Raw genomic sequence first — 25,625 nt, forward strand, 5'->3', positions numbered from 1 at the left:
GTTTTAAGTCAACATCATGCTTACTCTGGGCCTGCCTGAATGTACTGATGAATGTAAAGGTCCCCTTTGCGGAGTGGGAGGCACCAATTTCCATTGTTTGATTAAAAGAAAAATGTTTTGCAGAAACTTTTTGTATAGGTTACGTTACAATCGCTTTTAGTTATAAATAACAATAGCATCTACCTGATGCTTAATCTAATGATGTTTAAGCAATAAAGATATTTGGTTGATTAGATTCCTAAAAGAGGAAGAAGTTCAGAGGTAGCTGGTCCAGGGTTCAGACATGTCACGAGTGACCTAGACTTTTCTTCTTTGCATCCCCTACCCCCTGCAACCCCACAGTGCTGTCTTGTTGCCTCATGGACATAGGATGTGTGCTGCAGTCCCAGGCATCACCTCTCTGTCCAAAGCAGAAAAAGGGCTAGGGTGGCACTAACCATACTTTTCCTTTTTATTAAGAAAGCAAAATGTTCCTGGAAGTCCCCGGCAGCTGTCTCCTAATATCTTACTGGCAGAACTGCTGATATCCATGACCATACCTGGCTGCAAGGGAGCTGTAGACCAGGACTGTCATGATTAGTTTTGGCCAAGTGATTCTCCAAGAGAGGTCTTTGGACCAATAGCATCACCATCACCTGGGAGCTTGCTACACATGCTAATTCTTAGGCCTCACCCCAGGCCTACTGAATCCAAACCGCTTGGAGTAGGGACAGTGACGTTTGTGTGTGTTATTGAAGTATAGTTGATTTACAGTACTATATTAGTTTCAGGTGTACTGCATAGTGATTCAATATTTTTATGGATTATAATCCATTTAAAGTTATTATAGGGCTTCCTGGTGGCGCAGTGGTTGAGAGTCCGCCTGCCGATGCAGGGGACGCGGGTTTGTGCCCCGGTTCGGGAAGATCCCACGTGCCGCGGAGCGGCTGGGCTCGTGAGCCATGGCCGCTGAGCCTGCGCGTCCGGAGCCTCTGCTCCGCAACGGGAGAGGCCGCAACAGTGAGAGACCCGCGTACCGCAAAAAAAATAAAATAAAATAAAGTTATTATAAAATATTGGCTATATTTCCCTGTGATATACAATATATCCTTGTTGCTTATTGATTTTATATAGTGGTTTGTATCTCTTAATCCCGTACCCCTGTATTGCCCCTCCTCCATCCCCCTCCCCACTAATAATCAGTACTTTGTTCTCTATATCTGTGAGACTGTTTCTGTTTTGTTATATTCAGTCATATGTTTGATTTTTTTGGATTCCACATATAAGTGATAACATAAGAGTATTTGTCTTTCTGTGTCTGACTTATTGCACTAAGCATAGGTTAGTAGACCCTCTAGATGTACTTATATTGTTGCAAATGGCAAAATTTCACTCTCTTTTGTGACTAATATTCCATTGTGCGTGTATGTGTGTATTTCTACCACATCTTCTTTATCCATTCATCTATTGATGGACATTTAGATTGCTTCCGCATCTTGGCTATTTTAAATAGTGCTGTAAAGAACATTAGGATACACATATCTTTGAATTAGCGTTTTCGTTTTCTTCAGATATATACCCTGGAGTAGGATTGCTGGATCATATGGTAGTCCTATTTTTAGGTTTTTGAGGAACCTCCATACTGTTTTCTGTAGTGGTTGCACCAATTTACATTCCCACCAACAATGTAGGAGGGTTTCCTTTTCTCCACACCGTCTCCAGCATTTGTTATTTGTGGTCTCTTTATAGCCATTCTTTTATTATTATTATTTTTTAATAGATCTTTATTGGCGTATAATTGCTTCACAATACTGTGTTAGTTTCTGTTGTACACCAAAGTGAATCAGCTATATGTATACATATGTCCTCATATCTCCTCCCTCTTGAACCTCCCTCACCTCCCCCCATCCCACCCTTCTAGGTCATCGCAAAGCACCGAGCTGATCTCCCTGTGTTATGCTGTTGCTTCCAACCAGCTAACTATTTTACATTCGCTGGCGTATATATGTCGATGTTATTCTCACTTCGCCCCAGTTTTGCCCTCCCACCCCATGTCCTCAAGTCCATTTTCTATGTCTACCTCTTTATTCCTGCCCTGCAACTAAGTTCATCAGTACCATTTTTTTTGTTTTTCTTTGGATTCCATATATATGCGTTAGCGTGTGGTATTTGTTTTTCTCTTTCTGACTTCACTCTGTATGACAGACTCTAGGTCCATCCACCTCACTACAAATAACTCTGTTTCGTTTCTTTTTATGGTTGAGTAATATTCCACTGTATGTATGTGCCACGTCTTCTTAAAGGTATGAGATGATATCTTATTGTGGTTTTGATGGTTAGCAATATTGAACATTTTTTCATGTTCATGTTAGCCAACAGTATATCTTCTTTGGAAAAATGTCTATTAGGTCTTCTGCCCATTTTTAAATTGGGCGCTTTGTTTTTTTGATATTGAGTTGTATGAGCTGATTATATATTTTGGATATTAACCCCTTGTTAGAACATTTTCTCACACCATATACAAAAATAAACTCAAAATGGATTAAAGACCTAAATGTAAAACTGGAAACCATAAAACTCCTAGGAGAGAATGTAGGCAGAACACTCTTTGACTTAAATCATAGCAATAGTTTTTTGGGATTTGTCTCCTCAGATAAAGGAAACAAACTAAAAAATAAATGAATTGGACCCAATTAAACTTAAAAAGCTTTTGCACAGCAAAGGAAACCATTAACAAGATGAAAAGAAAACCCACTGAATGGGAGAAAATATTTGCAAAGGGTATGTCCAATAAGTGATTTGTATTTTAACAAACTCTCTGGGTAATTCTGATATGCTCAGTTTTGAGAACCACTGGCTCAGATCAATTACTTATCATCCATGATTGGGCTTCTTGTTGCCCTGAACAGAACTGAGATTCGGTTTGTAACATGAAATTTAGGTATGGATATTGGGCAGGTGTCTAACAAGGTATATTAACCTTTGGCTGTCATATATGTTGCAAACAGGGATGATTATTATTAATGAGAAAGGCTTGCATAGGAAGTCAGCATCCTTAGGCTTGAGAACTAGTGCTTTATATCTGTTTGCTCTGTGATCTTGGGCAAATGACTGAACCTTTCTGAGTTGGCTTCCTGCTCTTTTAAGGAGAGATATCCTTGCAGGGCTCCTATAAGAATTAGTTAATACAATGAATATAGAAGGACCCTGAAAAACCCTAAGTCTTCATGTGCTGCCTGTTCCCATGTGTGGGCAGATCACCGTCTTTCTGCTCCGTAAGCATCTGGTTCAGCTCTCTTGGCCTGGCCCAGACAGTCCCTGAGCAATACTAGCAGGGGCCCTGTTGACACAGCCTACCAGGTTCCATCAACGAAGTCCAGATCTCCCACTTGCTCGAGGCAGGGGGTAACGTCTTGGGGAGAGAGGTGGAAAAGGAGAGGGAACATTTCTGTAATGTGCCAGGGTAAGCCTGTGTTTTATTGCTGTTTTGATTGTTTTTCTCGCTGCTTCTCACATGAGTTTCTTGAATTTAACAAACTGGGGCCTTTCAAAACAGCTTGCCAAATAGCTCACGGCCAAACAATGACAATAAAGAAGTTCAAGATGGGGTACTGCTAGTGGACATGGGTAGATAATTCTCTCCCACCTTCCAGTGCCCTGGCACTTGCATGGCAAGAGGAGGCGGAATGGGATTTCTTTAGGATGTACTAAACATTTTAAACGGCTAGAAGCTGTTTCTCCCAGTGTGCGTGCATACAGCATTACCCGCTGTACTGTAATCTCAAGCATACTTACTAGCTTTGAAAGTATTATAACCATAAAGACCACCTGAGCATAGCTCTCCACAATTCAGTCAATTCACTGGCAAGGGTTTGCGTAGTGCCTGGGAGAGGGCACACACTGGCATTCAGGCCCAAAAGGGCACAGCGGATGGTTATTTTGATATGTTAGCTGGTTGCTGATACATCAGTGGTCGCCTCCCTACTGGCTGTAAGAGTCATCCTTGCCTACCAGCCACGAGCGGCAGGCAGTGGAAGAGAGAATGGCAGAACCCAGAGAGCTGGGGACTCCACTGTACAAAAAGCCTTTGAAATACAAGGAGTCAATTTGAGACAAGGATGATCTTGTCAGGCAGATGTGAGGTTGTTTTGGAAAGAAGTTTGGTGAGTCCAATTCTTACAGCAGACAGAAACCCCATGAAGCTCCCTCTCAAGAGGGAGTCAGAAGTTATGAACCAAGGACCATGATCATAAATGTTTTATGATTCTGGAATTCTTACAAGTTTTGTTAATTCCTGTGTCCACATAGCAATTAGAAGTCATCCTTATGGAGAAAGGCTTTTGGGTTTTTGTTTATGTTTTTTCTAGTAGGAAAAGCTGGGGGACCAGCAAGGAATTAAACAGAGGGTGGATGGAGGAGTTAGTGGTAGCTACCGGCAGAGAATCAGCTGGGAAAGACTGGAGGAGGGTATCAGGAACTAGTTTGCACTTGAAAAAGATTCTTGAATGTGAGCTGTAGAAATTCCCAGTGGAATCCCCTGACAATGAGATTGCACATTTTACCCTCAGGCTTTGGTGGAGTCAGTGTCACTTTCCTTTCATGATACTATAGTAGATAAGGTTTGGAAACTTGTCTTATACCATTTACCAAAGCTTGGACCAATAATTCATTTATTTAGTATATATTTCATGTTTATTGAGTACCTACAGGTGCTGAGTGCCATATGTAGTGTTGTTACACAACGATGAAGAAAACCTACAAAATTTATGCCTCATGGAGGTTATATTCTAATAAGGAAGACACACAAAAACTCCACAAATAAATAATTATAACTCAATAGAAGTCACATGAAAGAAATAGACCAATGAGTGAGAGGGTTACCAGTGAGGCCATGTTGAACAGGGTGGTCAATGAGCCCCTTTTGAAGATACACATTTGCACTGAAAGTTGAAGGATGAGAATGAGCCAGCCATATAAGGAGTTATCAGGAGAGCATTCCCGACAGGGAAGCAACCAACACAAAGGCCTGGAGGTGGGGGAGAGCTTGGCAGATTCTAGGAGTAGCAAGAAGGCCAGTATGTCTGAAGCATGGTGAACAAAAGCAGGGTGGGGAGAATGCTGTGAAAAAGGGTGGAGAGTTGAGGAGGGTCCAGGTCATGAAGGACTTTGTAGGGCATGGTAAGGAGTTAGGAGTTTAATCTATGGGCAATGGGATTTTTTTTTTTTATTGAAGTATAGTTGATTTACAATGTTGTGTTAGTCTCTGGTGTACAGCAAAGTGATTCAGATATATATATATATATATACACACACACACACACACAAACACACACACACGCACATATGTATTCTTTTTCAAATTCTTTTCCCTTATAGGTTATTACAAAATATTGAGTATAGTTCCCTGTGCTATACTGTAGGTCCTTGTTGGTTATCTATTTTATATATAATAGTGTATATATGTTAATCCCAAACTCTTCATTGATCCCTCCCTCACCTTTCCCTTTGGTAACCATAAGTTTGTTTTCTGTGTCTGCAGGTCTACTCCTGTTTTGTAAGTAAGTTCATTTGTATCATTTTTTAAGATTCCACATATAAGTGGTATCATATGATATTTGTCTTTCTCTGTCTGTCTTACTTCAGTTAGAATGGTAATCTCTAGGTCCATCCTTGTTGCTGCAAATGGCATTATTTCATTCTTTTTTATGGCTGAGTAGTATTCCATTGTATATATGTACCACATCTTCTTTATCTATTCATCTGTTGATGGACATTTAAGTTGCTTCCATGTCTTGGCTATTGTAAATAGTGCTGCTATGAACATAGGGGTGTATGTATCTTTTTTGAATTAGAGTTTTCTCCAGGAGTATATATATATATACATGTACCCCTATATATTTCTCCAGGAGTGATATTGCTGGAACATATGGTAGTTCTATTTTTAGTTCTTTAAGGAACCTCCATACTGTTTCCCATAGTGGCTGCACCAATTTACATTCCCACCAACAGTGTAGGAAGGTTCCTTTTTCTCCACACCCTTTCCAGCATTGGTTGTTTATAGACTTTTTGATGATGGCCAGCAATGAGAAATTATTAAAGAGTTTTGAGCAGTGAATTGATAAAGACCATTGATAAGAGTTATTCTGGCTGCCAAGTGAAGAATGGATTAAAAGGGTCTAGAGGAAGGAGACAAACAAATCAAGAGTTGTTGTAGTAGTGCTGTGAGAAGGTATGGTAGTTCAGAATGGGTGGGACAGTGAAGGAGGGGACACATCGATGGATATGAGAGGCTTTGCAGGTAGAATGACAGGTGCCCTGTAAGGAGTTAAGCAGGAGGTGAGAAGTACTGACAGAGAGTCTTGGGGAGGGGACTATTAGGGAAGACATGAAAGGAGATATGAGGAAGTGTCTGTACTTAAGCAGGGTTCTTGTTTGTTTTTTTTTGTTTTTTTTTTTTTGCAATACGCGGGCCTCTCACTGTTGTGGCCTCTCCCGTTGCGGAGCACAGGCTCCGGACGCGCAGGCTCAGCGGCCATGGCTCACGGGCCCAGCCGCTCCGCGGCATGTGGGATCTTCCCGGACTGGGGCACGAACCCACGTCCCCTGCATTGGCAGGCGGACTCTCAACCACTGCGCCACCAGGGAAGCCCAAGAAGGGTTCTTGAGTCTGAGCCCTAAATGGTCCAGGGTAGAATCCCCTGGCAGTGAGTTTCACACCATCTCTCACCCTCAAGTTGCACCTGTGTCACGTGTCACTGTGGACTCAGGGATGGCTTGGCTATAGAGAGATAATAGCCAGTAATATTAACAGTAGTAACTGTGAATTTACTGTGCCCAACATTGTGCTAAATTCCTAAGTTCTCACATTAAAATGTCTGTTATTGAGTCCCATTTTTCAGTTGTAGAAACAGGCTCAGTGGTTAAGAAACTTGTTCCAAGTCATACAGGTAGGAGGTGGCAGAGTGCAGAATTGAACCCAGGTGTATCCAACTATAAGTTCATGCTTTATTACTCTCCTCTCAGTTTTACATGCTGTACTTGTCATAAAATTAATCAAATAAGTGTTTCCTGTGGATACCCTGCCATGTGTTGTGTCTAAGTGAGAGAAGGGACTTGAGTGATACACGGTTCCTGTTTTAGACTTGTTGCTAGAGCAGAGGGATGAAGTGTGGCCACAGATGACTCCCCACCTCCCCCCAAATTAAAAAGTGGTGTGTAACACACAAGAGGAAGAAACAGAGGACTTTTAGGATTCAAAGAAGGAAGAGAATTTTCCCAGCATGTGGGTAGGGAGATGCAGAATCAGAGACTGTGTCGTAAGAAGGCACCAGTTAGGATGGGCCAGGCCACATATATCCAGAGAAAACTCTAGTTCGAAAAGATACATGCACCCCTATGTTCATAGCTGCACTATTCACAATAGTCAAGACATGGAAACAACCCACATGTCCATCTACAGAGGAATGGATAAAGAAGATGTGGTGTATATATATAGATACACACATATACATACACACACACACAATGGAATACTACTCAGCCATAAAAAGGAATGAAATAATGCCATTTGCAGCAACACGGATGGACCTAGATATTATCACAGTAAGTGAAATAAGTCAGAAAGAGAAAGACAAATACCATATATCACTTATATGTGGAGTCTAAAATATGGCACAAATGAATTTATCTACGAAACAGAAAGTGACTCATAGAGAACAGACTTGTGGTTGCCAAGGGGGAGGTGGGTGGTGGAGGGATGAATTGGGAATTTGGATGCAAACTATTATATTGGTATATAGAATGGATAAACAACAAGATCCTACTGTATAACATGAGGAACTGTATTCAGTATTCTGTGATAAACCGTAATGGAAAAGAATATGAAAAAGAATGTATATATATCTATAAATATCTATAAATAAATATGAATCACTTTGCTGTACAGTACAAATTAGTACAACATTATAAATCAACTGTACTTCAATAAAAAAAAAAAAAAGATGGGCCTGACTAGGAGCTCAGAGAGAAGGCCAGGGCACAGCAGGAAAGTACACAGCTATGTGTTATGTTATTGGTTTAGGGCAGAAATTCTCAAAATATAGTCTGGGGACACTTTGATGTGGGAAGCAAAACTATTTTCATTATTTACCTTTTTCAGTCTCATTCCCTCATGGGAGTACAGTTGAGTTTTCCAGAGGCAGTATGACTTATGATATTGCAACAGACTGAATACAGAAGCAGAAATAAGAATCCAGCTGTCTTCTACCAAGCCAAACATTGAAGAGATTTGCAAAAAAGTAAAACAATCCTGTGCTTCCCAGTATTTTTGTGTGTGCGCGCTTTGGGAAACACAGTTACTTTTTGTAAAAATACATTATTTTTGTTAATAGATTTATTGTTAGGTTGTATTACAATAAACATTTTTTTTTAGTTATCAATTTGAATCTCTAACTCAGTAAATATTGATAGATATAACCTACATAAACCAAAACTCTTTCGGATCTTCAGTGGTTTCAGAGAGTGTAAAGGAGTCCTGGAACCAAAAAGTTTGCAATCTGCTGGTCTGATGTAACAGTAGGCACTAACGTGTGTTGGCTTCAGTGCTTCCAGGCGTGGGGAGAGCCAGGCTCATGTCTCTGGCCCTTGGTGGGACTGTAGGACTTGTTAGGTTTACATGCATCATAGTGTGGCGGGATTCGCTTGTTTAGCTTCAGACAGGCTTCTCTGCCATTGTCTCCTCTACGGTGGTGAGTCCTGAAGGTGGGGCCGCTCTAGGCAAGAGCCAGTGGAACCTTTAGACCGTACCTCCAGGCCTGGGGAGGGTTGCAGAGTGAACCGCTCTCACTGCCTTTCTCACTTTGCTATCTGGGCTGTCTTAAAGCAGAGGCTTCTTGTATACCTTAGTTGAAATCCTTAGTTGGAGTCCTCCACAAGAGAGGAGCGCTAAGGTCTCTTAGTCATTGGGATGAGGCACTGCACTGTGATTAAGCACATGAACTTTTGTATTAACCATCCTGGCTTTTAATCCATACACTTTGATTTATGGTCTTCTTGTGCTAGTTATTTAACCTCCCTGTTCTTTCTTCATTAGTCAGTAGAGATGATGACATCTACCTCATAGGTTTGTTGAAGATATTAAATGAGAGAAGATATGTAAAGTGTGTAGCTTAGTGCCAGGCACATAGCAAGATCTCAGATGGCAGCTGTTAGGGTAGAATTAGGACTAGCGGGTTAAAACCATAGGCAGGCAGATTTCAGCTCCATGAGAGAATGCACGTGAAGACATTAGTACAGTGCTTGGCATCTGATGATCACTTGACAAGTGGTAATTGCTGTTACTGATATAATTATTTTAAATGTGAGTTTAAAAGTTGTATGATATAGAACTTCCTTTTGCTCAGAGCTATCCCTGAATAAACTTGGATGTATTATATTGGATCGTTCAGTTGTTTGTTTGTTTGTTCATTTGATAAACATACTGAGTGACTTAACAGGTACTACATGCTGGGATTAAAAATTGATTAAAAGAATTGGAAGAATATAAGTAAAGAGTGGGCAATCAGTCATGGGATGCTGTAGAGGAGACTCATGCATTGGGTAAGCCAGGGGAGGACTCAGGGACTTTGGAGCAACTCCCCCGCCTGGTGACTTACAAAACTGTACTCTCGTTTGACATTAACACTGCAGAGTGTCAGAGCTGATATTCTACAATGACATTCAGGCTCTAGAGATCACGGAGTCTGAGCTGTTCCTTGCACATATGGAGAAATTGAGGTACTATCTCCCAGTCCAGTTCCTGATAATATTCTCTTTAATGCTCACCGTCACCAAATGCTTTAGATGGAAGGGTATGAGAAAAGGGAAGGATGATGAACTTTGGGCAGCTTCACAATAGCCAAATCAATCACTCAGTGAGTGGAAGTGTGTTGGGCTCAAAATATCCAAGATAGCCTTGTGTGCCACTAAGGAGGCAGTGAAGCCACATGGTTAAGAATGCCTGGTAACACTCTCAGGTCGTATATTTACTAAATGTGTGACCTTGGGCAGTCTTTTTAGTTCTCTGGGGTGAAATTTTCTCAACTGGAAAATGGGGTGTGTAGTTAGAAATTACATTCAGCTGGTAGAAAGAAAATCCTGCAAACGTTGACAGCAACAAATTAGGGTGTTAATTTTCTCACTTAAAGAGGTCAGCGAATAGGCAGACCAAGACTTGTAATGGCAGTTACACAATCTAAAGGTGACTCAGGATCCTTCTCCCTTTCTTCTTTGCCTTCCTCAGTACATGGTTACTTCATTCTTAATGCATGGTCACAACATGGCTGCTTCAGCTCCAACTACCACATCCAAGTTTTTTTTGTGGGAATATAGAGGAAACATGGAAGGGAAAGAGGTCAGTTCTCTTTTAAAGAATGTTTCTCAGAAACCCTGCTCACCAACTTCTTATGTCTCATGGCCAGAACTTGGCTATGTGACCATCCCTATGTGCAAGAGATGTTGAGAGATAGAAATTTTGTCTGGGTCCTTTGCAGCTCTGAATAAAACTGGAGTTGACTTAGTAAGGAAGAAAGGGGTAATGGATATTGAACAGGTAACTAGCAATCTTTGCTATGGAAGCCAGATAATATTACCTATCCTCTTAGGTTTTGTGAAGATTAAATGAGATGATACATGTAAAGCACTTAGCTCAGTGCCCAGTCATATAGATCGGGTTTATCCAAGAGAAGGTAATCATCCTTATCATCAATAAATTTGTCCTTCTACTGGGGAGGGAGACAGAGATGATGAAATAATGACATGATGATTTACTATAAGACAAATGTAAAATTCAGTCACTTCACTGGATCACCTTGAGCACTTCTCATTGAGATTCTTTCTTCTTGCTTTACATGCATGATCTCGTTTGCCTTCAAGGCAACCCAGTGTGGGCGGGTGATGGGAAGTAGGTACTTGGATGGGGAAACTGAGGTTCTATGAGATAAATGACTCGCCTGAGTCACACACTTATTAGAGGCTAGCTGGGAGAGGAATCCAGGTCTGTGGGACTATGAATCTGGTGCCATGCACTAGCCCAGGCTCTGCTATCCCCATCCCTGGGTCCTCAGACAAGTCCTATGCCCTCTCTGAGCCTTAGTTTCCTTTTCAATAAAACACATTGAGCTAGATGAGCTTAGAGGTAGTTTCTGGGACTCTCTCCTATGAACTATTAAAAGAAAATTAAAAATAAAAGATAAAATCATGATTCTTGTACAGGTATAAAGATAAACTCGTGTTAAAGATTTTATTTAACTCCTTTAATGAGGAAATAGCTGTGATATTACAACCAGTTCAGAGGAGAATCCAAAGAACAGGAGCATTTAGAAATCAGAAGTATTTGAAATGAATTTGCAAATGGAGACAAAACTAGGTTTTTTCCCCCACAGGGTGGGGAGGCTTGTTCCCCGGCTAGAGAGACTTCATTTGCATGGCTATAGGCAAGAATTATTTGGCATTGTTATCAGTTATCTACAATGAAAAAAAAATTCCCAGGGTCAGATCAGATAAGGCAGAAGGGGGTGCTATGGACAATGCCTCATTTTCTGTTGAAAAGCACATTTTCCCCTGCAGAACCTTCAGTAGAAGCCTTCTAGTCCAGTCAGGCTGATCCTGTTTCTGCCTGCCTCAAACATGTACCATCCTCGTCTCCCTGCTGCTTCATAGATATCTGTGTCTACAATGTTGTGTTAGTTGCAGGTGTACAGTAAAGTGACTCAGTTATACATATATATGTATAAATATATACTTTTTTAAACATTCTCTTCCATTATATGTTATTTATTTATTTATTTTTAAACATCTTTATTGGAGTATAATTGCTTTACAATGGTGTGTTATTTTCTGCTTTATAACAAAGCGAATCGGTTATACATATACATATGTCCCCATATCTCTTCCCTCTTGCATCTCCCTCCCTCCCACCCTCCCTCTCCCACCCCTCTAGGTGGTCACAAAGCACCGAGCTGATCTCCCTGTGCTATGCGGCTGCTTCCCACTAGCTATCTATTTTATATTTGGTAGTGTATATATGTCCACGTCACTCTCTCACTTCGTCCCAGCTTACCCTTCCCCCTCCCCATGTCCTCAAGTCCATTCTCTACATCTGAGTCTTTACTCCTGTCCTGTGCCTAGGTTCATCAGAACCTTTTTTTTTTTTTTTATATTTCATATGTGTTAGCATATGGTATTTGTTTTTCTCTTTCTGACTTACTTCACTGTGTAGGACAGACTCTAGGTCCATCCACCTCGCTACAAATAACTCAATTTCATTTCTTTTTATGGCTGAGTAATATTCCATTGTATATATGTGCCACATCTTCTTTATCCATTCATCTGTCGATGGACACTTCAGTTGCTTCCATGTCCTGGCTATTGTAAATAGTGCTGCAGTGAACATTGTGGTACATGACTCTTTTTGAATTATGGTTTTCTCAGGGTATATGCCCAGTAGTGGGATTGCTGGGTCGTGTGGTAGTTCTATTTTTAGTTTTTTAAGGAACCTCCATACTATTCTCCATAGTGGCTGTATCAATTTACATTCCCACCAACAGTGCAAGAGGGTTCCCTTTTCTCCACACCCTCTCCAGCATTTATTGTTTGTAGATTTTTTGATGATGGCCTTTCTGACCAGTGCGAGCTGATGCCTCATTGTAGTTTTGATTTCCATTTCTCTAATGATTAGTGATGCTGAGCATCCTTTCCATTATAGGTTATTAAAAGATACTGAGTATAGTTCCCTGTGCTATACCGTAGGTCCTTGTTGGTTATCTATTTTATATATAGTAGTGTGTATATTTTAATCTCAAACTCCTAATTTATTCCCTCCCCCCTACCCTCTGCTTTGGTAATCGTACATTTGTTTTATATGGCCTGCAGTTTTGTTGCTTCCAGAAGGTCTTCATTGATTGGTCCTACTCTCTTTGAATGGATCAGGAAAGCCAGCTGGAGGGCAGGGCAGTGGCAGGGATCACCCTTGTGGAGTGCTCGAACCAGGAGGCCACACAACAGGAAGCTTCTCCATCTAGTCTGCTTCCACGGCCTGGCTCCCTTAGTGGCTCAGTCACCAACTGGTTAAGAAGCCTTGGGCAAATACTTGACTTGGAGTTTATCTGGAACATTCCAGAACTCCCCACAGAGACTGAGTTGTCTTTGAGAGCTGGACAAAGGTTTTTTCCTCTCCACATGATAGACTTGAAGTGTCCTGAGTTTAGTGTTCAGGTTTGGTTTCCATGTAGTCTCTGTTACTAGCTATGTGACTATGGATCAGTCTTCTCACCTCAGTTTGCTTATCTGTGAAATGACAGTTATCATCCGTGTCTGTGGTAGGCTGAAAAATGTCCCCCTAGAAGACATCCTCATCCAGTCCTTGGAATCTATGAATGTTACCTTATTTGGAAAAAGGGTCTTTGCGGATGTAATTAAGGATCTTTAGAAGAGGAGATTATGCTGGATTATCCAAGGGATGCTGAATGCAATCACAAGTGTCCTTATAAAAGAAAGGCCGAGGGAGTTTGAACACACAGAGAAGGCAGTGAGCTGAAGATAGAGGTAGAGATTGGAGCCCTGCACCTAGCAGCTCAGGAATGCCAGCAGCCACCCGAAGCTGAAAGAGTCAAGGAGAAAACGTGTTCCTAGAGCCCCCAGAGGGAGCATGGCCCTGAGGGGTTTCAGACTGATGGCCTCCAGAACTGTGAGAAAATACACTTCTTTTGTTTCTCAGGCACGAAGTTTGTGGTCATTTGTTACAGCAGCCCCAGGAAATTAATACGATATACCACTGGCCTTACAGGATTGCCGTGAAGCTCAAAGGGGAAGGAATCCAACAGTGCTTTAGAAATGATTAAATTCAAACTACGGTTCAATGTAGACAAATAATTGGTAAGTAATATGTAGATATCCATTCATAGTTGGCATATTCATACAGAACTTTGATCAGTGACAATGAAAATTGCATGAAAAAATAAATGAAATAACTTCTCAAGTAAAAATAGTATTTCAAGCAGATATTCCCCATTGACCTCACTTTATGTTGGCCTCCTGTTGTCAGGGTAAAGGACGGAGATCACGGTCTCTCCCTTTCGGCTGCCCTGTCCCTGGGGTTATGGGATAGGCGGTCAGAGGATGGATCAGTGCTTCCCGAGCACCACTGGCTACATTGAAATAGTGTTGTTACTACCAGGAGGCTTCGAGTGACAGCGAGAGCAAGTGGCTATTGTTGGGTGGGTCCCATCTCAGGGTGAAAACTGATGTGGCAGAGAGACAGTTGGATTGAGATGCCTTTGCCCTGCGGGGACTCAGCACAGCAGACCACGGTGCAGCACCGTGGGGCTGAAATGCAGTGGTGAGGCACAGCTTGCCCACGCTGACTGCATTCCAGCGGTGCAGATGCCAATCTGAGGCGGGTACAGTGCCAGAAGCAGGTGGAAGGACTCTGCTTTGCCAGAGCAGAGCTGTGTCCACCCTCCACTCCCAACACACACACACACACACACACACACACACACACACACACACACACTCACACACACACACACACACACACACACACACACACACACACACGCCCAACCCAAGGTGCTCTGTAAAGGGCACTGGTCCAGCTTTGCAAATGCACCTCATGGACCTTTCTGGGATTGTGTCTTGCTCTTGTTTTTTTCCTCAGTACTTAAACCAAGACACTCTACTTGCAGCGCCTCTTCTTTGTCCCCTAGACCAGTCCTATATTCCATTTCTTCTCTCTGGCCTGTTCCCAGCTATATGCTCTGGGAACTCACAATGATCATACCAGTGTTTAGGTGTTAATTGGTTAATTAACTGCTTACTGGGCATTAAGCGCCTACTATAAGTCAGGCAGAGACATGCTGGTCATATGGTCGACAAAGCAGGCCTCCAGGGAGTATGTGAGCAGGGGACAGTCTTTAAGCAAACGATCATACAGGGAACTCAATAATTGTAAACTATGATGTACTATGGAGAGAAATATAGGGTCCTAAAAGAGAATTTTTCAGATTGGAAGAACTGGGAAGGCCTCCCCGAGGAAGGGATTTTTATCTAGAGGTTTTACAGATGAGTAGGAGTTCATCTGGTATACAATTTGGGTTTGGTGGTGTGTGTGTGAGGGAGTGTGTGCTTCCAGGAAGAATGAACAATGGGGACAAAAGCTGACCTGTATCTGAGGGACTGGAAAGAGGTGATGTGGCTTCCTTGGAGTGAGTGAGGGGACAAAAGTTTGGAGACAGGGGCAGAGGCCATTTTAAGCACTTTGTCTTTATTCAAACTATGAAGGCATCTGCAGAGGGATTTGAAGCAGGAAAGTGACATGACCTGGTTTGGCTGCCGGAAGAAGAATAGGTTGGAGAGGGCACAGTGAAGCTGAGACGATTAGGAGGCTGTCCCCACAGAGAAAGACCCTAGGAGCCACTGCATCCAACCTTTCCCTTCACGGATGGAGTTGAAGTGGTGGCCAAACTCCCCTAGTGAGTTGGCAGATGAGGCAGGACTTGAAACCTGGTTTAGTGACTTCTAGGCCAGTATACTTGACACTGCACCACACTACATTTAAGTAAATGATTTCCTTTTTGTAGGAATAGCAATAATGGATGTCTGTCCTTCAATGGCGGCTTAAGACATTTTGTGGTCTTATTACAGGTATTTCATGGAGAGTGATAAAGGAAAATTCAGCACTTAACTTTTTATTAACTCATAACCTGACCACATGGATGACCACTTTAGGTTCCCCATCACGTTCAAGGCAGGATAATATGGTGGGTATAAGACTTAGGATCTCAAAGCCAGACAGACATGGGTTCAAACCCCAGATCCACCGTTTATTAAGCTCTGCCCCCTTAGCGAGTTACGTTACCACTCTGAGACTGAGTTTCTTCAACTAAAATTGGGTGTAATAATGGTAGTTTCATATCATGTTGTTTTATTGAAAGCAAATACGTGTCTGGCATACAGTAAGTGCATGGTAAATGCTGGTTATTAGCGTGGTGAGGGTGATAATGTTGATCTACTTAGTCAAAGACAGAGTGTGTCCTTTCTAGAGTAGTTTTAGAAAAGAGTTATTTAACTTCACTTTTAATTAATCAGTTCTATAAAACTTATGGTCTATTATATACAAGGGTCTGTCTTAGGCATGGTTCACATCCCCAAGGTGATTAAATGGAGGGATAAGACAAGTCTACAAATAATTCTAATAACGTTTCCTAGGAGAAATCCTAAGTAAAATGGAGGTTCAGTGACAGAGGTGTGCCCTCCACCTGGCGGAATTCTGAAAGTCTTCGGGAGAAGATGTTTCCTGAAATGTTGTTTGGAGGATGAGCAGAATATTATTCTTTTGAATATGGGGTAGTTACCAGTTTGGATATTTTCCTTTGTACTGCAAAAGTTATACTTGATATCTTTAGAAAATTTAGAAATAAGTCAGTAAACAAAAGGAAAAAAAATCAAAATTCTCCCGTGATTTCACCAGCTGAGTTACCATTGGGTTGTATAATTTTAAAACATTTTATTGTGCAATATATATGCACACAGTTATACAAATGGGATTGTGCTAGTCTAGAGCCAGTTTTTTCTTTTTACTTTAAAACACATTTAAAAATAATTTTTCATTCCACTGAATGTTCTGTTTTCTATTCTTTTACAAGGTGGTCAGTCAGGTGTGGCCACAAGAGGGGACACAGAGAGGTGCAGAAAAACAAAGTTTATCATATTCACAAGTCCTGGAGAGTCACTGCACGCCATGAGGGTGAGGGTAATGCATGGGGGAAACACCAGGGGATGGGGCTCCACCAAACAGGTGAGGACTCAAGAAAGAGCAAGGAGCCATGAGCAAGCATCTTTATTGGGGATCAGGATGGAGAATCAAAGCAAAAGGCATGAGGGGATTTCATGGGTGTGTTTGAACGCTACTAGGTCACAGTCAGGAGAGGACAGAAAGTGACCAGTGGCAGGGGTCAGCTTTCTCATACTGGCGCACTTGGTGGCCTGGCCACTGTACTCCCAGCCTGTTTGTGGGGGTGTTGAGGCAGCAGGAAAATATATTTTAAAATTTGTAACACATGGTCTTAGACTTTTTAATGGTTACATGGTATTTGACCCTTGGAGATCCTATGGTGTATTTAGCCAAGCTTCTATAGATGAACATCTAAGCTGTTTCCTGGTTGGTTTTTTGGTTTGTTTGTTTGTCATGTGTACAAACACTACAACAAACACAGTTGTAGCTAAACAATGCAATCACACATGATTTATTTCTTCAGGCTAATTTTTTAGCAGTAATATTCCTGGGCCCAAAGGGAATGCCCTTTTAAAAAAATTATTTTTTTCTCTAAGTTCTGGAAATGGTGAGTAGGCATGCACTTTAAAAAGGCACTTTATTTTTGTTATTTACATTTTTATTAACTGCAGAATATTATGTTAGTAATAATTCCTTACATTTTTGTATCATCTTCTAATTTTGAGAGCATGTTAATATACTTTCAATTTGATTTGATTCTAGCAGCAACTTTGGAGGTAGGCAGGTAGACACTATTAGTCCTCATTTTTCAGATGAGGAAAACAGGTCTCAGAGAATGAAGTAATCTATTTAGGGTAACAGACTAGTTACCCTAGTAACTAGTAAATGACAGAGCCTTCTGACATGGAACCCTGATGCCCGTTTGCATTATACAAGGCTGCTGGCCTCACTTCCTCCCCAATGACTGTTTTATCTCTCATGATAATAGCCTGAGAGAGATTATTAGACCTATCATGCTCACTGGACTTGTTTTTCGAAGTTTTATACCACTTTACTCATATTATTATTATTATTATTATTTTTGCGGTACGCGGGCCTGTCACTGCTGTGGCCTCTCCCGTTGCGGAGCACAGGCTCTGGACGCGCAGGCTCAGCGGCCATGGCTCACGGGCCCAGCCGCTCCGTGACATGTGGGATCTTCCCGGACCGGGGCACGAACGCGCGTCCCCTGCACCGGCAGGTGGACTCTCAACCACTGCGCCACCAGGGAAGCCCTACTCATATTATTTTTAAAAAATGCAACCATGAGACATTTTTCTTGGCATTGTACTGCGTTCTCAGGTTATGAATGGATAGGCTTTTAATAGGCAGTGGAGAAGGGGAGACTATTTTATTCAGTAAGAGTAAAGCAGTAAAGGAATAAAGACATTAGATCAAAGGCTTAGAACTAGTCTCTGTCAGGCTAAATTTGGCCCAAAGAAATATGTTGTTTAGTCTGTAGCATGTTTAAAAAATTATTACTTATATTTGATTATGAGGATATTTCATATCCTCAGTCCTCAATTCTCTTTATTCAGAAGCTCTGGTAATCCTGAGCCTGCCTTCAAGCTGGGCTGTGATTGGTTTTTCCAGATTTATTGAAATATAATTGACATATAACATGGTGTAATTTTAAGGTGTGCAATGTGTTGATTTGATATATTTATACATTGCAAATGATTACCACAATAGCATTAGTTAACACCTGTATTGCCTCACATGATTGCCACTTCTTTTTTTGTGGTGAGAATATTTAAGGCCAACTTTCTTAGCAACTTTCAAGTATATAATAGAGTGTTATTAACTATACTAATCACTATGTTGTATATTTGGTCCCCAGAACTTATTTATGTTATAACTGATAGTTTGTACTCTTTGACCAACATCTCCCTTTTCACGCATTCCCAGCCTTGGTAACCACCATTCTAGTCTCTGTTCCTATAAGTTTGGCTTTTTTAAGATTCCACATATAAGTGAAATCATACAGTATTTGTTTTTCTCTGACTTATTTCATTTAGTATAATATCCTCAAGGTCCATCTGTGTTGTTGAAAATGGCAGAATGTCCTCTTTTCTCAAGGCTGTATATATACACCATATATTCTTTACTCATTCATCTCTTGATGGATACTTAGGTTGTTTCTATATCTTGGCTATTGCGAATAATGCTGCACTGAACGTGGGAATGCAGATATCTCTTCAAGATTCTGTTTTCATTTCCTTTGGATATATATCCAGAAGTAGGATTGCTGGATCACATGGTAATTCTATTTTTAACTTTTTGAGGAACTTCCATACTGTTTTCCATACTGGCTGTACCAATTTACATTCACCAACAGTGCACAGGGTCCCCTTTTCTCTACATCCTCCCCAACACTTACTTATCTTTTGACTTTTATGACAGCCATTCTAACAGGTGTGAGGTGATGCATCATTGTGGTTTTGATTTACACTTTCCTGATGATTAGTGACATTGAGCACCTTTCCATGTACCTATTGTCCGTCTGTGTGCCTTCTTTGTAAAAATGTCTATTCATTTCCCCTGCCCATTTTAAAATCAGATTATTTGCTATTGAGTTGTTTGAGTTCTTTTATATTTTGGATATTAATCCGTTATCACATATATGATTTACAAATATTTCCTCCTAATCTGTAGGCTGCCTTTTCATTTTGTTGATTGTCTTTTGCTGTGCAGAAGCTTTTTAGTTTGTTGTAGTTTCATTAGTTTATATTTGCTTTTGTTGACTTTGAGTTTGGGGGGTCACATCCAAAAAATTGTCGCCAGTACCACTGTCAAGGTGCTTACCCCCTCTGTTTTCTTCTAGGAGTTTCATGGTTTCAGGTCTTACATTCAAGTCTTTAAACCATTTTGAGGTGATTTTTGTGTATGGTATAAGTTAAGGGTCCAATTTCTTTCTTTCATTCTTCTTTTTTTCTCTTTACATGAGGTTATCCAGTTTTCCCAAAACCATTTATTGAAGAGACTATCCTTTCCCCATTGTATGTTCTTGGCTCCTTTGTCAAAATTAATTGACCATATATGTATGGGTTTATTTCTGGGGTGGCTATTTTGTTCCATTGATCTATATGTCTGTTTTTATGCCAACACCATACTGTTTTGATTACTACAGCTTTATTTAATACAGTTTGAAATCAGGAATTGTGATGCCTCTAACTTCGTCCTTTCTCAAGATTTCTTTGACTATACAGGGTCTCTTGTAGTTACATACATATTTTAGGATTGTTTTTTCTCTTTCTGTGAAAAATGCCCTTGGAATTTTGATAGGGATTACATTGAATCTATTGATTGCTTTGAGTAGTGTGCACATTTAAACAGTGTCAATTCTAATCAATGAGTATGAAATATCTTTTCATTTATTTATGTCTTCACTTTCTTTCATCAATGTCAGACCTTTTACCTCCTTGTTTAAATTTATTCCTAAAAATTTTATTCTTTTTTTAAAAAAAAATTATTCTTTTTGATGCTATTGTAAGTGGGATTTTGTTTTCTAAATTTCTGTTTTTGATGGTTTGTTGTTAGTATGTAGAAATACAACTGAATTTTATATATTGATTTTGTATCCTGAAAACTTTACTGAAATTGTTTATTAGTTATAACAATTTTTTTGGTGGAATCTTTAGGGTCTTTTATTTATAATATCATGTTATCTACAAATAGAGACAATTTTTATTTCTTCCTCTCCAATTTGGTTGCCTTTTATTTCTTTTTCTTGCCTGGTTGCTCTGGCTACAACTTCTAGTACTCTGTTGAGTAAAAGTGGTTAGAGTGGGCATCCTGGTTCCTGATCTTAGAAGAAGAGCTTTCAGCTTTTCTCTGTGAGTATGATGTTAGCTGTGCACTTGTCATATATGGCCTTTATTATGTTGAGGCACATTCACTCTATACCCAATTTGTTCAGAGTTTTTATTATGAAAGGATGTAGAATTTTTATTATGAAAGGATGTTGAGTTTTGTCAAGTGCTTTTTCTGCATCTATGAAGATCATCAAATAATTTTAACTTTTATTTTGTTGAAGTGGTGTATCACATTTATTGATTTGTGAATGTTGAACCATCCTTGCATCCCTGGAATAAATCTCACCTGATCATGTTGCATGATCCTTTTAATGTACTATTGAATTCAGTTTCCTAGTATTTTCATGAGGATTTTTGCATACATGTTCATTGGGGATATTGGCCTGTAATTTCCTTTTCTTGTTTGGTTTTGGTATCATGGTAATGCTGGACTCAAAAAATGTGTTTGGAAGTATTCCCATTTTTTGTGTTTTTTGGAAGAGTTTGAGAAGGATTGGTAATTATTCTTTAAATATTTGATTGACTTTACCAGTGAAACCATCTGGTTCTAGGCTTTTGTTGGGAGATTTTTGATTACTGATCCAATCTCCTTACTGGTAATTCATCTATTCAGATTTTGTATTTCTTCATGATTCAGTCTTGGTAAGTTGTATGTTTATAGGAATTTATCTATATCTTCTTGGTTGTCCAATTTGTTGGCATATAATTGTTCTTAGTATTCTCTTATGATCCTTTGTATTGTATCAAATATTTCTAATTTTATTTATTTGAGTCATCTTTCTTGGTAGCTATAAAGGTTTATCTAGTTTATTTTTGAAAAAAAAAACCAGCTCTTAGTTTCATTGATCTTTTCTAGTGTTTTGTTTGGTCTGTCTTTCATTTATTTCCTCTCTTTATCTTTGTAATTTCCTTCCTTCTGCTAACTCTTGGCTTAGTTTGTTCTTTGTTTTTATTCCTTGAGGTGTAAAGTTAGGTATAAGCTGGGCCTTGATTGGCTGGAGCTGGGAAATTTATGCCCCCATTAAGGCAGAAATGTTCCAGTTTGCCTCAGGCCTCATCACTCTACTGTTTTTCTAAAGGTCAGTGGTCATTAAAAATATGCCTGGCATATTGCTTTACTTACTCGCAGCTGGTTCTAATCTACCACTTTTCTGGCTGGATCTTTTAGGCATCTGAATATGAACCCCTTGGCTTAGAGTATGTACAGGGAATAGGTGCTCATTTTGATTGGAGGCTAGAGGACATGCAGGAGAGTAGTGGGAAAGAAAGCTGGAAAGGCAGCTTATGATTGAGAAAGGGAGAGTCTTGAAACCAGTGGTAGCACCTGGACTTTATCTTTTAGGCATAAGGAAGCCACTAAGGGATCTGAAACTCTTAACTGACATCTTAGCATCCTGTCCTAGAACAGCTGCCTCCTGTTCATTTAAATGTTCTTTCCTTTTGCTGCATTTTCTCTTTGCCATCTCTGTTCCCAACGGGGAGTGTTTTCAAAAGGCTAGACAGCTGTTTACATCTCCTTTTTAATGAAGGCACTGTGGTTCTTTTCTCCCTCTAAGGGCATCTTGTAAATTGCTCTTTTTTTTTTAACATCTTTATTGGAGTATAATTGCTTTACAATGGTGTGTTAGTTTCTGCTTTATAACAAAGTGAATCAGTTATACATATACATATGTTCCCATATCTCTTCCCTCTTGTGTCTCCCTCCTGTGAGAAGAGCTGCCCTTGCTTCTGTGCCTGCTCTACCTCCCTGGGTGGAGGCTGGGGCACATAGAACAGAAACACTTCACTCCATTGGTGTCCCGATTGATTTGCCAGGACTTGGGGAAAAAAGAAAGGCTTTTGTGAGCTGTTGTCAAGCAATTCCTGGTTGAAATCCATTTAAGGAGTGACTGGCTTGTGGGAAATCTTTTCTTGTTCCTAGGTGAGGTACTTGGATGTAACCTGGATGTGTTGGAGACAAATGCTGGTAAAGAATCTTCTAGCCCTGTCTGAGTTGCTCATAAGCTCTCTGACCCTGTTCACCTTCACCCTGCTGAGCCCCCCTTTCCTCATCTGTAAGAGTAGACTAATCCCCGACTCATGTCCATCACAGGACCGACTTGAGGACTGAGTGGGAGAACATACAAGAAAAACCCCAGGTGTTGCCAAAAGACTCCCATGAAGGTGGGAGAATTGTTTCTGTGGAAGGAAATGGATCCTGGCTGAGCACCTTACTTAATTCAAGGGACTGAGATACTTCAAGCAGATGATTTCGAGGGGCTAGAAAAGCACTTTTGGGAAGTATATTGCTGCTAATTCAAAATTCGGTGGTCCTGGTTAAACTGCAAACCTATAACAAGGTGCATGGGCTCTGGCCAATGGCTTTGCTTTTGGATCACACTCTTTTTGTGTGACAATAAGCCTTGTTTTTCTGATTTGCAAAGCAAGCACCTTAACAGCATCTATGTCATGGATTTTTTTTGTGAGAGTTGAAGAAGGCAGTACAGTTCAAGCCCTTAGCAAGGCGTGCCTGGCCTATGATAGATGTTAAATAAAACCTGGTATTGTGAGTCGTTTTCAGCTGCCGTGGCTCCCTTTGGAGGAGAGTGAAGGAGTGCAGGCCTGCTGGGGAGCAGACCTGGAGAAGCAGAGGCCCTGACCTGGGTGAGGGCATATAATGGAGGAGGCCCTGGGAGTGGGGGGGAAGGACGCAGCTCTGGGAGATTGATGGTAGGGAATTCAGATGTCACCATCTCCAGGGTATTGTCCTGGAAACCTGGTAGAGGTGACAGGCCAGTGCAGTTTCACTCTTTCCCTCCCGTCTCAGGAGGTGCTTTCTACCCTTGGTGGTGGTAAGGAGGAGGAAGATAGTCAGGTTCTGGCTTGGAACCAGGCATCAGTCTGTGGGGAGCCCGTGAAGAGGGATGCAGGAGGCGGGCCGTGTGGGCGAGTCGTGTCAAGCTGGTTGTGGCAGGCGCTGGTGCTTTGTGATTGTGTCGGCTCAGGGTTGCTCGTGGCTGTTTGTGGAAAGCATTACCGCTTGCTTTTTATGACCAGCCTCCCAGACATTCTGTCTACAGATCTTGTCCCTCTGCACAAATTCTCCCTCCCTTCTACCCTGGTTTATCAGAAACATACAGACATCAGTTGAAGTGTAGAAACCAGCAGAAACGTGACACGCACGACACACATGTGCACTTGTAACCCTGTGACCCACGTCCTCCTGTACTTCTAGAACCCCCTTGCGTGGAGGACAGGGGAGTGGACCCTGATGGGACATGAAGAAGGCTCAGTTTCAGCATGCCTGGCACACCTCAGCCTCTCCCTGACCATTGGTCTCCCCCCCTCCCTTTCCTCCAAAGAGCTGCTAAAAATGCGGACACAGAAATGAAGTCAGCTTCGCTGAGTCATTAATCCACACATATATAGTCTGCATCTACAAATACCAGGCCCAGCATTCTCATCACCAAGAGCAGTACAGGTTAGTCTAATCAGAGATGTGGGACCTGCACAGGGACAGGGGAGGGCCATGTGCTAGACAAGAGCCTGGTCCTCCTTCTGCTATATCCTCAGCTGTGTGACCATACTTCTGTCCTTGCCCGTTTCTGGGTTTTAGTTTGCCCATCTAAACAATAAAGATTTCATACTCCGTTGTCTCTGTGTTCCTGTCCCTCCCTCATATTCTGTGATTCTGCTGAATTTGTCATCTTGGTTTCCCCAAACTCCTTCACTCGCTCTTCAGAATGAAGCGCTATTGGTAACAGCCCATATTGCAGTGCCTTTCATCTGCACCTGCTAATGCAGTGCCTTCAGCTCCCAGCAAGGTCCTTCAAGCTATTTCAGAGGGTCCCCAGGGAGAGTCCCATATGTGCTAACAAATCTGGTCAGCTACTACCTGGCATCTGCCATCTCCCCCTTTCAGATGCCCTCTGTGATGTTCATAGCTGATGCTCTGCTGTATTCACTGGTCAGGGGTAGTTGCTTCCCCCAGTGCCCAGAGGCAGGCACCCCTGTCAAGCCCTGATACTTCCTCAGATCCCCATGGCCTCCATGGGAGCTCTGTGGTGTCACTGCTCTCATCATGCCCCATCAGACCCCGGGACCACTGTAGGAATCAGTTCTCACTTCTGATAGTAGATTCTGCTTTGTTAGGAGATTCGTCTGCCAGCGTAGTGAATGTACTAGGGTACAGAGGGCTGTCCTTGTATGGGACTCAGGGGCAAAGTGGGGAAGAATGCATCTCTTTTTCTTTAGGTTTCTGTTAGTATGTGTATTGCTTTGCCTCTCAATGGCTCATGGAGCTTTTAGTGAGAATTCTTTCTGTGTTTGTTTGCCCTCGAGATAGAAACTTGTGAGAGGCTGGGCTGAGGAAAAACTGGAGTGTGAGATATTGCAGTGGACTCAGAATTATTCTACCTTCCAATAATAAAGGCTCAGAATTACTTTACCTTCTAGTAATAAGGCTTTTGGTTAAGAAAGAACATAGGGGCCTCCCTGGTGGCACAGTGGTTAAGAATCCACCTGCCAGTGCAGGGGACATGGGTTCAAGCCCTGGTCTGGAAAGATCCCACATGCCAAGGAGCAACTAAGCCCTTGTGTCACAACTACTGAGCCTGCGCTCTAGATCCCACGAGCCACAGCTACTGAGCCCATGTGCCACAACTACTGAAGCCTGCACGCCTAGAGCCTGTGCTCCACAACAAGACCAGCCACAGCAATGAGAAGCCTGCGCACCGCAACAAAGGGTAGCCCCCCGCTCGCCACAACTAGAGAAAGCCCACATGCAGCAATGAAGACCCAATGCAGCCAAAAATAAATAAATAAATTAAAAAAAGAAAAAGAAAGAAAGAACATAGATTTGGAATATTCTGCCATGGAATTTGCTTAGGAGACACAGGAATGTCTACATTGTGTTCTGAACCATATCCTTCATTCCTCAAGGCTCCCAAGGGTGTTATGGTTACAGGGGACTGTGGTAAGTACAAAGCAGGTATCATTTTGCCCTGATTGAGAACATTATTGGCAAACTGAGCTAGAGTACC

The 25,625-nt window shown here is 41.4% G+C and overlaps 1 long non-coding RNA gene across 1 annotated transcript in view; it reads left to right on the forward strand.

The window, feature by feature from the left end:
* Positions 1–15,779, forward strand: part of LOC141278347 (uncharacterized) — a 98,011-nt gene extending 82,232 nt beyond the window's left edge. Inside the window, exons 4-5 of the long non-coding RNA XR_012330924.1 lie at positions 13,733–13,890; positions 15,661–15,779. This is a non-coding gene — a long non-coding RNA (uncharacterized lncRNA). The remainder of the gene's footprint in view (positions 1–13,732; positions 13,891–15,660) is intronic.
* Positions 15,780–25,625: the final 9,846 nt, after the last annotated feature.

The sequence above is a fragment of the Tursiops truncatus genome, chromosome 3 (genome assembly GCF_011762595.2).
Source record: "Tursiops truncatus isolate mTurTru1 chromosome 3, mTurTru1.mat.Y, whole genome shotgun sequence".
Taxonomy (NCBI): domain Eukaryota; kingdom Metazoa; phylum Chordata; class Mammalia; order Artiodactyla; family Delphinidae; genus Tursiops; species Tursiops truncatus.